Here is an 11,067-nt window from a genome sequence, read left to right on the forward strand (position 1 = left end):
GGGCGAGCTTCGGAATGTCAAGTGACCACCACGTGACTCAACGCCGGGATTCAATTCGCTGTTCATTCAAGCGCGCGTCACGTGACTGATTCGCAAAGGTTCAAGCATACGTAAAGCCGATATTATGAAATCGAATGATCCCAAGCAAAATTTGCGAAAATTAGATTAGTTCAATCGCAGTGCCATTAGTTTATCCATTTGAAATGCTCACCTTTCAGATCGCCGGCCGAAGAAGTGTCGCGGTTATACCGAAGCAAGGAGAGGTGGAGCGGCAGCCGGCTTGAGATGAGCAAACAGAAAAATATGCGATTATCCTGCGACGTGGTTCAGGGTGGAACTACCTGTTGATGTCACGTTATGGGGTGGTGCTTCCTCGCCGGAGTTCTGCTGCTCTCCATATGCGGTGAGTTGCTATCGTTCCATTCGCACTTTTCGTCTTACGAACTTTGTTATTCTTCAAATATGTTTTGGTATGCCTTTTATTCAAAATAATATATACTCAGTATGAAAATCTACTCCTTTTATATGTTCCGTTATACTCAAGCCCACTAAACGAACGCTTTTTTCGAGCCTAACGCTGAGTCAGAGGAAAATAAAAAAAAAACAATGAATAAAATTTGCATCTGTATTTAAATAAGTTTCAATAGCGACTCAGCCTGACCATAGCAACCCAAATTACGCGCCTGTCGACGACGTTCCTGAGAATTCCGATTCAATCACTTGCTGAGCCAGCAGACCGATACGAATTGGCCTGTAAAAATCGTATTGGAACGAACGGAGAATAGTTTGAATCACTTGTTTTTGGACTGAAAAGAATCGAAAAGAATTCAATTCGACACAACGCCAATTCTTTTAAATTTGAATAGATTCCGGTTTTCTATATCAAATTATTATGAGTTCGTTTCAGTTTACTGGCAATTATTTTCATATCCATAGACAATAAAAATCAAGGTTTTAAAATGGTTTTCGTTTCAGTTCTTTGATAATCAAATTAGCCATTAATTAGTTTCATTTAAGTAACAGAGTTACCATTTATCAGGAATTTATTAGTTTTTTGACTGGTCTTTGGTTTTATTTCAATGTATAAAGTCTCTAAATCTTTAGAAGAATTGACCTACATCATATGAATGGCGGGTAAATTTCTATTGGAAACTTTTGGCGAAGATAATTCAACTTTAGTCGAAAAGTTTCAAACTGTGTTGAGAGAGGGGGAAAGAGTTAAAGACTTTATAATAATAACCGGAGTTAGACCGACGATATCGACAAGTGAGAAATTTTAAATTGGCGTTGTTAAGATAAAAATCATAATTTGCTATGACGATCAATGTACTGGAATGATTTCCAGAATCGCCGATTTTTCAACCCCGTTTAAAATATTGCGTCGTTTCCAATTATTTTAATCAGACTTCACACATCAAATGAATGTTTAAATTTACATTTGACTGTGGGATTGCGTGTGCCGTGAAATGTTCTTGCCCTTCGGGACTATCACAATCGGATCAACGATAAGTTTGCGGAGTAACAGAACTAGCTTTTCGACAAAGTTTGCATCACTAAAGAGCGTATTGTTACGCGGTACTTCCTAATCTCTGGAGCAAGTTCAGTCTGCCGCACGTGCAACTCGACAGTTGGTTGCAAGTTCAAACGTTAATTTTCCCCGCAAAATTCAATTTTCCTATTCTCGTAATACCCCAATTAAAGGGAAGTTCCACGTTTCGTTTCAAACGACGGCAGCATGAAAAAAAAGAAAGAAATTTTATAAAGAATACGAAACGAACGATCGTTGAAAATGCTTTCATACAATAAAAACGTTGGCCAATATTTAGATCTGGATCTAAAAGAAAAAAAAAGATGTTGAAAAAGATAAATTTATCCTCTAGAATAAAAGCAATATTTCAGGAATTATAGTAAAAAAAGTTACAAATCACATCTCGTTTAGAATTCTTCCGATTGAATTTTAAACAAGATGAAAACCGAACATGTTTTTACCGATTTCCAAGCGTGGAGCTCCGCTTAACGAACGGTGATCAGCTGCTGTAACCAGCTCGAATTTTTAAACTACTATTTTTTAAATCGGCCGCTGCCTTCGGGACGATTTTGGACTCGGTGCAGTGGTGGGACTGCCATTGCCCCAGGTCGGCGGAGCCGCAGGTGCCCACGGGCAGCCGCAGGCCGGTTCACCGAGCACTCCTGGCCCCGGGGGTCCCGGAAGTCCCGGGGGACCCGGGAGCGGCGGAGGGGCGGCCGGTTCGCCGGGGCCCATCCGCCGGGGCCGGGGCTGGAGGGACTGGCGCCGCGGCGACCCGACGCTCTTCAAGGGTCTCTGGGCTTCGAGAGAGCCCAAAGGTCCTCTAGGTAAACCGGAAACGTAGCTAAATGTCCTCCAAATTACCGTTACAGGGTTGTTACGGGCCCAAAAAATTTTACCGAGTCAAGTGATTTTTTTCCTGAAAATTTTTAAAGTTACAGTTTATGAAATATCCGCGTTTTAATCATGTGTACGACTAATTTGAGCAAAATATTAATAACTGATAACTGACGTGGGGGCGTGACTGGGCAATATGGCGGCGAGGATCGCAGGATTATCGACAAATTGTTTCAGGCTGCAATTATTCGAATACGGAGGTACAGACTATTTGGTGCAAGCTGTGAGGCTTTCGTTTTTTCATACGGAAACGAAGTATTAAAAAAAATTCGATTTAAAAGGTCTTTTAAAATTAAATACGGCAATTTGAGTAATGCAATTTTTCGCCACCAGATGTCACGGCGCCATTCTATTTTCATTCCCAATTTATTGTACAGCTATCTACGGATTTTAATTTTCGTACAATATATCGTACACCGCATGTTGCGCATAAATGGTTCTGAATTTTAGCGAACGATATGAAGTTTTGGTCTTCAATATCTGTCTAATATCGGGCAATCTCGAAAGTAAAAGTTTGTTGACAATCCTGTAACGAAAATTCCGAATTAGCATAAGCTTGCACGTTGTTGCACGAATGATTTATTTACTAGTACGACACTCTGATTTGAACCAATTTGTTTCTCTGAGATTACCTTTTTTTCTACACATTTTAACTGTACGAATAAGGTTTGTTTGTTGAACAAATAATTGAATTATATAATTATTAGCGACTATTGTAGCTTTTGGAATGCTAAGCTATATTGTTGCTTTATTTTACTCTTATCGTATTTATGAATTTCCTTTTGATCCGAAATTCAATCGTCTTTGAAAACTTGATACAGGCTTGCCAAACGCAGTAATTGTGTGAAGTTTTCATGAAAATTATTGTAATTACAAATTTCTACAATCGAACATAAATCCAACAAAACAGACATTGCTTTTCGAAGTAAAGCCGCGTTATACAAATACGAAGTGTCAATTCACTGCGGAATTCTGAGAAAGTATTGTTACCGAATCGTTGTTAAATATTTTTCAGATCAAAATATCGTATAATCTATTTACAGTTTTATTTGTTGCACGTTTACGCTTATTCCGTTCAAGAGATTGCCTTATTGCAGAACGAATGCGCACTAGAGATATTATTTTCATTCAATTTCATTAATATTGCCATCGAGTGTTTTTTCAGTCTTGGATAATCTGCCTTCGCAAGTAGCTGAAGCTCGGAGATAACTCTTTCGGCTTGAAATTAGCTTCTGTAACGGAGCGTCAATTTCCTGCAATGAATCCGATATTCCTCAGGCTCTGTTCCTGAGGGATTATATACGGCAGTTATTCGGGATCCATTAACTGATCGCGGCTGAAACTTCCCACTACCTACTCAGCTACCGAGTAGTGGAGTGATAATTCGATATTCAGGACTGCAGAGATTGCGAAACCGTTCAGTATAACATCACAGGACGAGAGTTGACGCTCCTTGGAATGCGGAATTCTCCGTTTTCGTCGCATATGAATCGACCTGGCAGTTCTAAAGCACAAAAGTGACGTGACTCCACGAATAAATGCCACTGTTTGGAATTCAAGTGACGAAGAATCGCTGATATCTTGGAATTTACTCGACGACTTGATGGCGGTGAAGAGATTTCCAATATCATTCGACTGCACGGTTTCTGTGGATATCGTCACGAATTTTTTTACTTTAAAAATCTTTAAAGATAAGATAGGCGAGGGCAGGGAATTAGATCAGCTTATACGACGGTTCGATAGAGCTAGTTCAGTATAGAGAAGTTCGCTCACCATAATTATAAATAGAAGAAGTTTAATCATAAATCCCTAGAAGGAATGTTCTAGCAATACGATTTATAATACTCAATATCACTTGTTTAATAAAGCGATAAATGCAACAACTTATTGTTAGCTGGTTAGATTTAGAAAGTGCGAGGTTAGTGAAAATCTAGGGTCAAACTAAACTGGGCTTGAATAGCGTTAATTGCGATATTCAAATTAGATATCAGTTTTTCAAAGATTGTTGCGCAAATATATCAGCATCAACAGGTATTCATAAAAAAAAGTAATACTGATTTAAATGCGGAACTTGAAGTTAGAATTAATTCAACTATACATATCAATTAACAACCATGAAAATTTTTGAGGTTAGAGACAGTTGGTCACCCTGACAAACAATTGTTCTCACACCGGAGCGCATGCGCATTATATTTTAGCAAACGACTGATCATGCAGTCGTTAGGAATTAACTCTGCATATTCGGCGTTCTCAAGTTGCTACAGTCTCGTTTATCGATCATCCGAAAAGAATGGGTCATGAGATTCCGTTCAGTCTCAAATTTACTCGCTACCCAGTCAATCAAACTAAACCGCATCGATTTCTGCACTGCACCATAATGCACTTGCGCTAATCGGGTAACCGATAAATCGATACTAATTGAAGTAGCTAAACGCTGCTGACTCACACCTCCCGATGTGTAATCCATTCATCGTCGATTCCAAATTAACCTGGCAATTACCGAACCGTGAAAATTTCATCTTAGTTACAATTAAGATCATCAATCCTCGCGATAGAATCCTGCACATTTACGTCTAATTGAAAAAAATCATTTTCGTTATACTATACTACACCCTGTAAAATTTCCGCAAACTTTATGCCGTCTACATAACTTAAAGCTTCCGTGTCTAAGTCAGATAATGTGATCATTTCAATTTTTTATCCCAGTTGATCGGTGGCTGTTTTGAATTTGCACATACCGGAATCGTTTTCTGTGAAACTAATCACTTGACGCCGGTGGATAGGCAATTTGTGTAACAAACTGAAGCAAATGTAGCTACGGTTGCCTATCTGCCGGCGTTGAGTGATTAGTTTCACGGAAAACTCCCAGCAGAATGGGCTTTGAAGATATTTTTCGTTTTCTGATTTGCTTCGAATGAATGTTTTTACGTAGGTATTCGTCTTCGCATGCGGCACGTTTTTTTTTTTTTTGTATTTTTTTTTTTTTTGTTTTCTCCGTGTATGCAACGAACGGCGAGAGTGAAGGGTAAGAAATATTTGTGAATTTTTTGTGAACAGACTCATTAGGAAATGCCGAAGTCTACATCGTCTTAGCACTGCTGATCGGGTTCGTCACGGTCGTAATCGGCTGCTGGCTCTCGGACAATTGCTGGTCACCTGAACCGGAAGGGGTCGTCACCCTCGCATAGCCAAGTGCCGACTTCCGGGCCTCCAGACGATAACAACGAGCACCCCGCCCCCTGCACGCCATTCTTCAAAATTTTAACCACCTCAATCAGCAGGCAGCCACGATCAATCAGCAGCCATTGCTTGACGTTAACGACAACGATACATTCCTGCGAATTTACTGAACACGCGTTCGGTTTTTTTTTTTTTTTTTCGTTAAAATAATTTTTTTGTTTCTCACTACCAATCTACGTAATCTACGTAATTTTTGCCGACATTGTTTCTTTTCGTTTCGTTTTTTTTTTTTTTTTTTTTGTTTTACATGCCTATACACCGTTGGTCGAATTTTATCTCCGCAAATTGTTTAAACAACTCTACATCTCCGTCCTTTTTCTCTTTTAACGTTATTCCACGTCATCCTTTCTCCCTGGCAGACTCCCGACCTTTGAACCTCACATTTTCACCCTCCGGACTTAATCCGGGCATTAGACAGGTCCACGTTTAATACGTTCGCAGAATATATGTCAAGCCTGTAATGGAGTTGGGTGAAAATTCTCCGATAACGTTTCCGTTGGAATTATAGATTGTTTCCACATTTCGTTACACTCAATATCGGTCCGCCTTCAAAGTTGTACCTTTTTTTTTTTTTCACCGATTCTGACAGCATGCGCGTTCAATGACACAATTTTCTCGAATCACTCAACGTATTCTATTATTGAGATTGAATAACTTACGCAACGAAAGTTTAAATTATTTCATTCGGCAAACGATATAAACAATAATTATTGCAGTTCCGCATCTGCGCATGCATTTATTGTGATTCGAAAAACCGTTATGTAACAACACAACGAACGGCAATCAAAAAAAAAAAGTAAAAATTAAAAAAAAAAAAAAAAAAAAACAGCGTATCCCAAGAAAACGTATACAACGATAATTATGGCTTTAAAAACGCGAATTACCGATCGATGTTGTAACATATGCGAACGAAAGTTTTCTGCGAATCGCCTGAGCTTATCGCAATTTGGCATTATTTATACATTGAAATTTAAATAATGATTACGTATATACAGATATTACGTAGAGAGACTTACGATACGAATTACACGCTGCACTTTATTCTTCTTCAAAGCAACAATAACTAGTTATTATGTATATTATACGTTATATCGTATACACGTAATTTGTACATACACAATAACTTTTTATTCTCACATTCATTGTCAGACCACGTTTTTTACATATTATTATATTCTAATTAGCAATTCTTGACTAATCGCGCTTGATATAAATTTTAAATTATCACAAGATGCATAGCTGACAATTTTTCAACATACTTATAATATATATATATATATATATTATACAGCAAAAATTGTATTGCAAAATATTTTCAACGATTCGATTCGTACTTCGGTTGAAAGATTAATTATGAATTAAATCGTACAGGTGAAATTAACGTAAACGAAAACAACATTGAGGAATGATGGAGAAAATAAAAAAAAAAAATAAAAATAAAATAAAAATCAATTCGGAAAAATAAAAACAAATGAAATGGCAATTGAGGGGCGTGAAATATGTGTTATGTAACAATCGTTTGGTGAAAGAGCTCGGAAGTTGGCAGTGCGCATGAAAATTATTCCTGGCTACAATCGAATGACCAGTAAATAGGTTTAGAAATTAACTTAATTATTGTACGAAAAAAATATAAATAGGATTTAATATATTATATATTGATTGTTGTAATCGTAAGTAAGTCGGGTGTAAGATTTTGTGTACCAAAAATTAGTGTATACTGCATAGATTGTAACGGATTGTTGTATAATTATTGATACGTAGGCGGAAACGTTTTTTATTTCATTTTATTTTATTTTATTTTTTTTTTGTCATCTTTGCGGTTGATCAAAACAGATATTAACATTTTTCCATCGCGTAGATGTAGAATATCAGAAAATCTAGTTCAACCGAATGAGAATATGTAATTGCGATTCCGGGGGATCTTGTTTTATGAAGAACCAAGGAAAAAAATTTAAAATTCGACGATATTTTCAAATAATTTGGATGATTCTTCAAACGAGAATAGAAACTACAACAGGAAAATATTGACGCTATAATAATCCGTTTGACGGATATGCAGGCTTGACGTAAAATCCTCGCTTCAAGGCACTCGTAATATGCATTACGAGTAAGGATCGATATAAGCTAATCATAGACCTGCTCCTGTAGCCTGGTGATATACGTACCAGCTAGGTACATAATAGCGTAAAGTAACTAAATGTAATTTAAATAGATAACGAACTAATCGAAAATGTGTGTCTGCATATGATTCAATGAATATATTACATAACGCGTAAACCGCGGTACGTGTAATGAATAATAATTATAATGCATGAATAATACGATATAACATAATACGTGTGTAATATATTTGTCGGGCACTTGGAACCTAAATAATACAAAATTGATAATAATAACATCTATAACCAAAGGTGGACCAATTAACGAGCCACGTGCGAAAATTCTAAAAAAACGTCGTAGACTAGACAATCTACATATTGTATACATATATAATAGCGAGGGTGTCAAGAATCCATAAATGTTTCACATAACGCAGAGGTTGTGGTGACGATGGGAAATTTTTCCGAACGAAATGTTATCCGCATAATTATTAATCGGGAATCGAATATAATTATTCTTCGTACACGCAATAAAATTATCGATAATCAGGCATCGAAATAATTTCAATCCTTTGCTTCGCCGTGAAAATTTCTAACTCCCCGAATTCGATAATATTTCTCAAGGTTTTTGTATCCTCCAACATAATGTAACCGATTACCACCGATTCTCGGATAAATTGTTCTCACCATAATTCCACACCTTTATGTAAACGTATAATATACACGTGTCACCCGACTATCGGTATTGAATATGTGTGTAAATAAATGCAAACGCGGGCATGAATTCCGAGTAAATAATACTCACGAGTATATTTAATATTACGTATATCCAAACTACAATTACACACATATAGTTGGTGGATGTAGAATTTTATCGCGTCTATACGTCGTGAGATGAGCTTAATTTGTCAAACTTGTCGGACTCTGCAGACTAATGCGCTTGTAAAATACATACGAGCTCTATTATTTACGTACATATATATAGATAGATAGATTGATAACTTTCTAGCGAATGTCTTAAGCCTTAACGAAAGAGGAGACGAAAGCAACAAATGAGTAAAAAAAAAAGAAAAAAAAAAAATCATACGAGATGGGAGTGTTTAAAAATGAACAATTATTGTTAAAGGTATATGAATTGACTTTTCAGAGTGGCTTTACAGTGTATGGTAAACGAATGTCAATTTGTTTATCGGAGATACATACATGACGATGACGAATGATTATTATTATTGCTGATTAACGTAACCTACTCGTATTGAAAAAAAAAAAAAACTTCCGACGAGAAGTTTTTTTTAACGGTATATAGGTAATAGGATAACTTATACATAGAATGCACATATTTATGAAAATCTATGCCTAGTTGCAAGCGAACAACTGGAAGGATTTAGACGATTTGAAAAAAAAAAGTAGAAAAAGAAAAATATGTTCGTTTAGGTTGATCAGAGCTTTACGTCACACGGTGTGTTTGTAGAGGGAATTGAATTCGCGCGATGGTTACACAAATGCAAAGGTCAAGGTTATGGCAAATTTCGATTTTCGATGAAAAATATTTTCTAATCTAGCATTTCTTGGTTCTGATTTTTTTTTTTTCCTTCTTAACATGAGCCGGAATTTATTGTTCCTTGGATCGTTGGGCTCGTTGTTAATTTTTATGATAAATTTATTCTGAAATTATATACTTAAAATTACGCTTCTTTGATATTAGCACATTTAAATTTTCGTCCTGAAATTATTACGCATTTGTCGCGATAATCGTTAGATTGAATGATAATTATACTTTATATATTACGTAGACGTGTCTGATGCGAAAGAAAATGATTACGGAATTAGTTTCCGCAAAATATATTTTCAATCGGATGTAAATTTAAAAGCCGCGTTTCAAGCTTCGAATAATATTCTCATACGCAAGGTATCAAATAATAGTCCGTGATTTTAAACCCCGGCACGTCTCGATTTACGTTACTTATCGCTGATATCGGTTAGGCGTGTAAATTACGTCGTAATTTAATAGGAATCGCGCAGTTTCTCACGTGCATAAGTCTGTCGTATTTTTTAATATTAAAAACCAACTAATCTAATCGAAAACTATTAAAAGTTAAATAAAACACTATAAAAAGAAAAAAACGAAAGTAAAATTGTAGAAAAAAAAAAATGAAAAGAAAACACAAAAACGAAACGAATAAATTAACAAATAAACGTATACAAAGAACGTGTATAATTATTTTTAGCTGAATATTTATAAGACGCGTCACGATTATACGTATATTTAGAGCAAGATATTTCTGAAAAGGCCTAAATTACCAATTAATCGATATAAATTATATATTGAAATGAAAAATACATCGATCTACTCGATCAGCACCTTGTGGACAATTTTTCTCATTCGTTGTCGCGATCTGCTCTGACTTGTGAATAAATGTTTCTCTTTTTCTGTTTTTTTTTTTTTTTGCATTAAAGGTAAGAAAGAAAATTAAAAAATTTGTTGTTACAAAATATACGAAAAAGCTGCGATACCGGTGATTTTTTTTTTTTTTTCAACCTTTTGTCTTGATCTTCACGCGCTAATTGTTGAAATTAAATTTCACTCTTTAATGTTTCTGCATTCGTAAATTTCGCGAAAGTATTACCGAAAGTCACAGCGTCCGAAAGTAGATAACGGATGAAACAGAATTAACGGTGCATTGAACATACGGAGTATTATAAACGTGTTACAGATATAATTGTATAAAGTTTTCGGCTTGGAATAATTATAGGCTTAATAAAATAAGACTGATACGAAATAAATATACAAATTATAAAAGAGAAATAAAATGAAATAAATAAAAAAGAAAACGTATAAATATATGATATATGAAAAAACGTGCCGTGCATGTATGAATACTATATTATATGTGTATGAGTTCGACGATGAATCTCCGACGTAACGTAGTATATTACTATCATATATATATCCTATTACATTTGTATGATAGCGTCAAGATTCTGTAATTTTGATAACGCCACGTTTTAATCTCGGTTGCATCTAGCTTTGCTATCTCGACAAATTATGTATATGATTTTCTCGTATATATTGTATACAGTACATATATCGATATATAATACATATTATAGATATATTATATAGCCTGCAATGCTCAAATCGTGTAGAAATTTTAAAAGCCAACGAAAAAGCTCGACGAAAGTACGGTTATTGTTATGAAATTGCTTTCGAATCTCGCATGTACGTTATATTGTTCAAAAACGACACGCTCAAGTATTTTTCTTTCATACGCTTACAGAAAACGAAAAAAAAAAAAAAAAAAA

At 35.6% G+C, this 11,067-nt stretch overlaps 1 long non-coding RNA gene across 1 annotated transcript in view; it reads left to right on the forward strand.

The window, feature by feature from the left end:
• The window catches only part of LOC124294435, a 48,633-nt gene extending 46,464 nt beyond the window's left edge, over positions 1-2,169 (forward strand). Inside the window, exons 3-4 of the long non-coding RNA XR_006904299.1 lie at positions 219-403; positions 2,113-2,169. This is a non-coding gene — a long non-coding RNA (uncharacterized LOC124294435). The remainder of the gene's footprint in view (positions 1-218; positions 404-2,112) is intronic.
• The last annotated feature ends 8,898 nt before the right edge of the window (positions 2,170-11,067 follow it).

The sequence above is a fragment of the Neodiprion lecontei genome, chromosome 5 (assembly GCF_021901455.1).
Source record: "Neodiprion lecontei isolate iyNeoLeco1 chromosome 5, iyNeoLeco1.1, whole genome shotgun sequence".
Classification (NCBI taxonomy): Eukaryota; Metazoa; Arthropoda; class Insecta; order Hymenoptera; family Diprionidae; genus Neodiprion; species Neodiprion lecontei.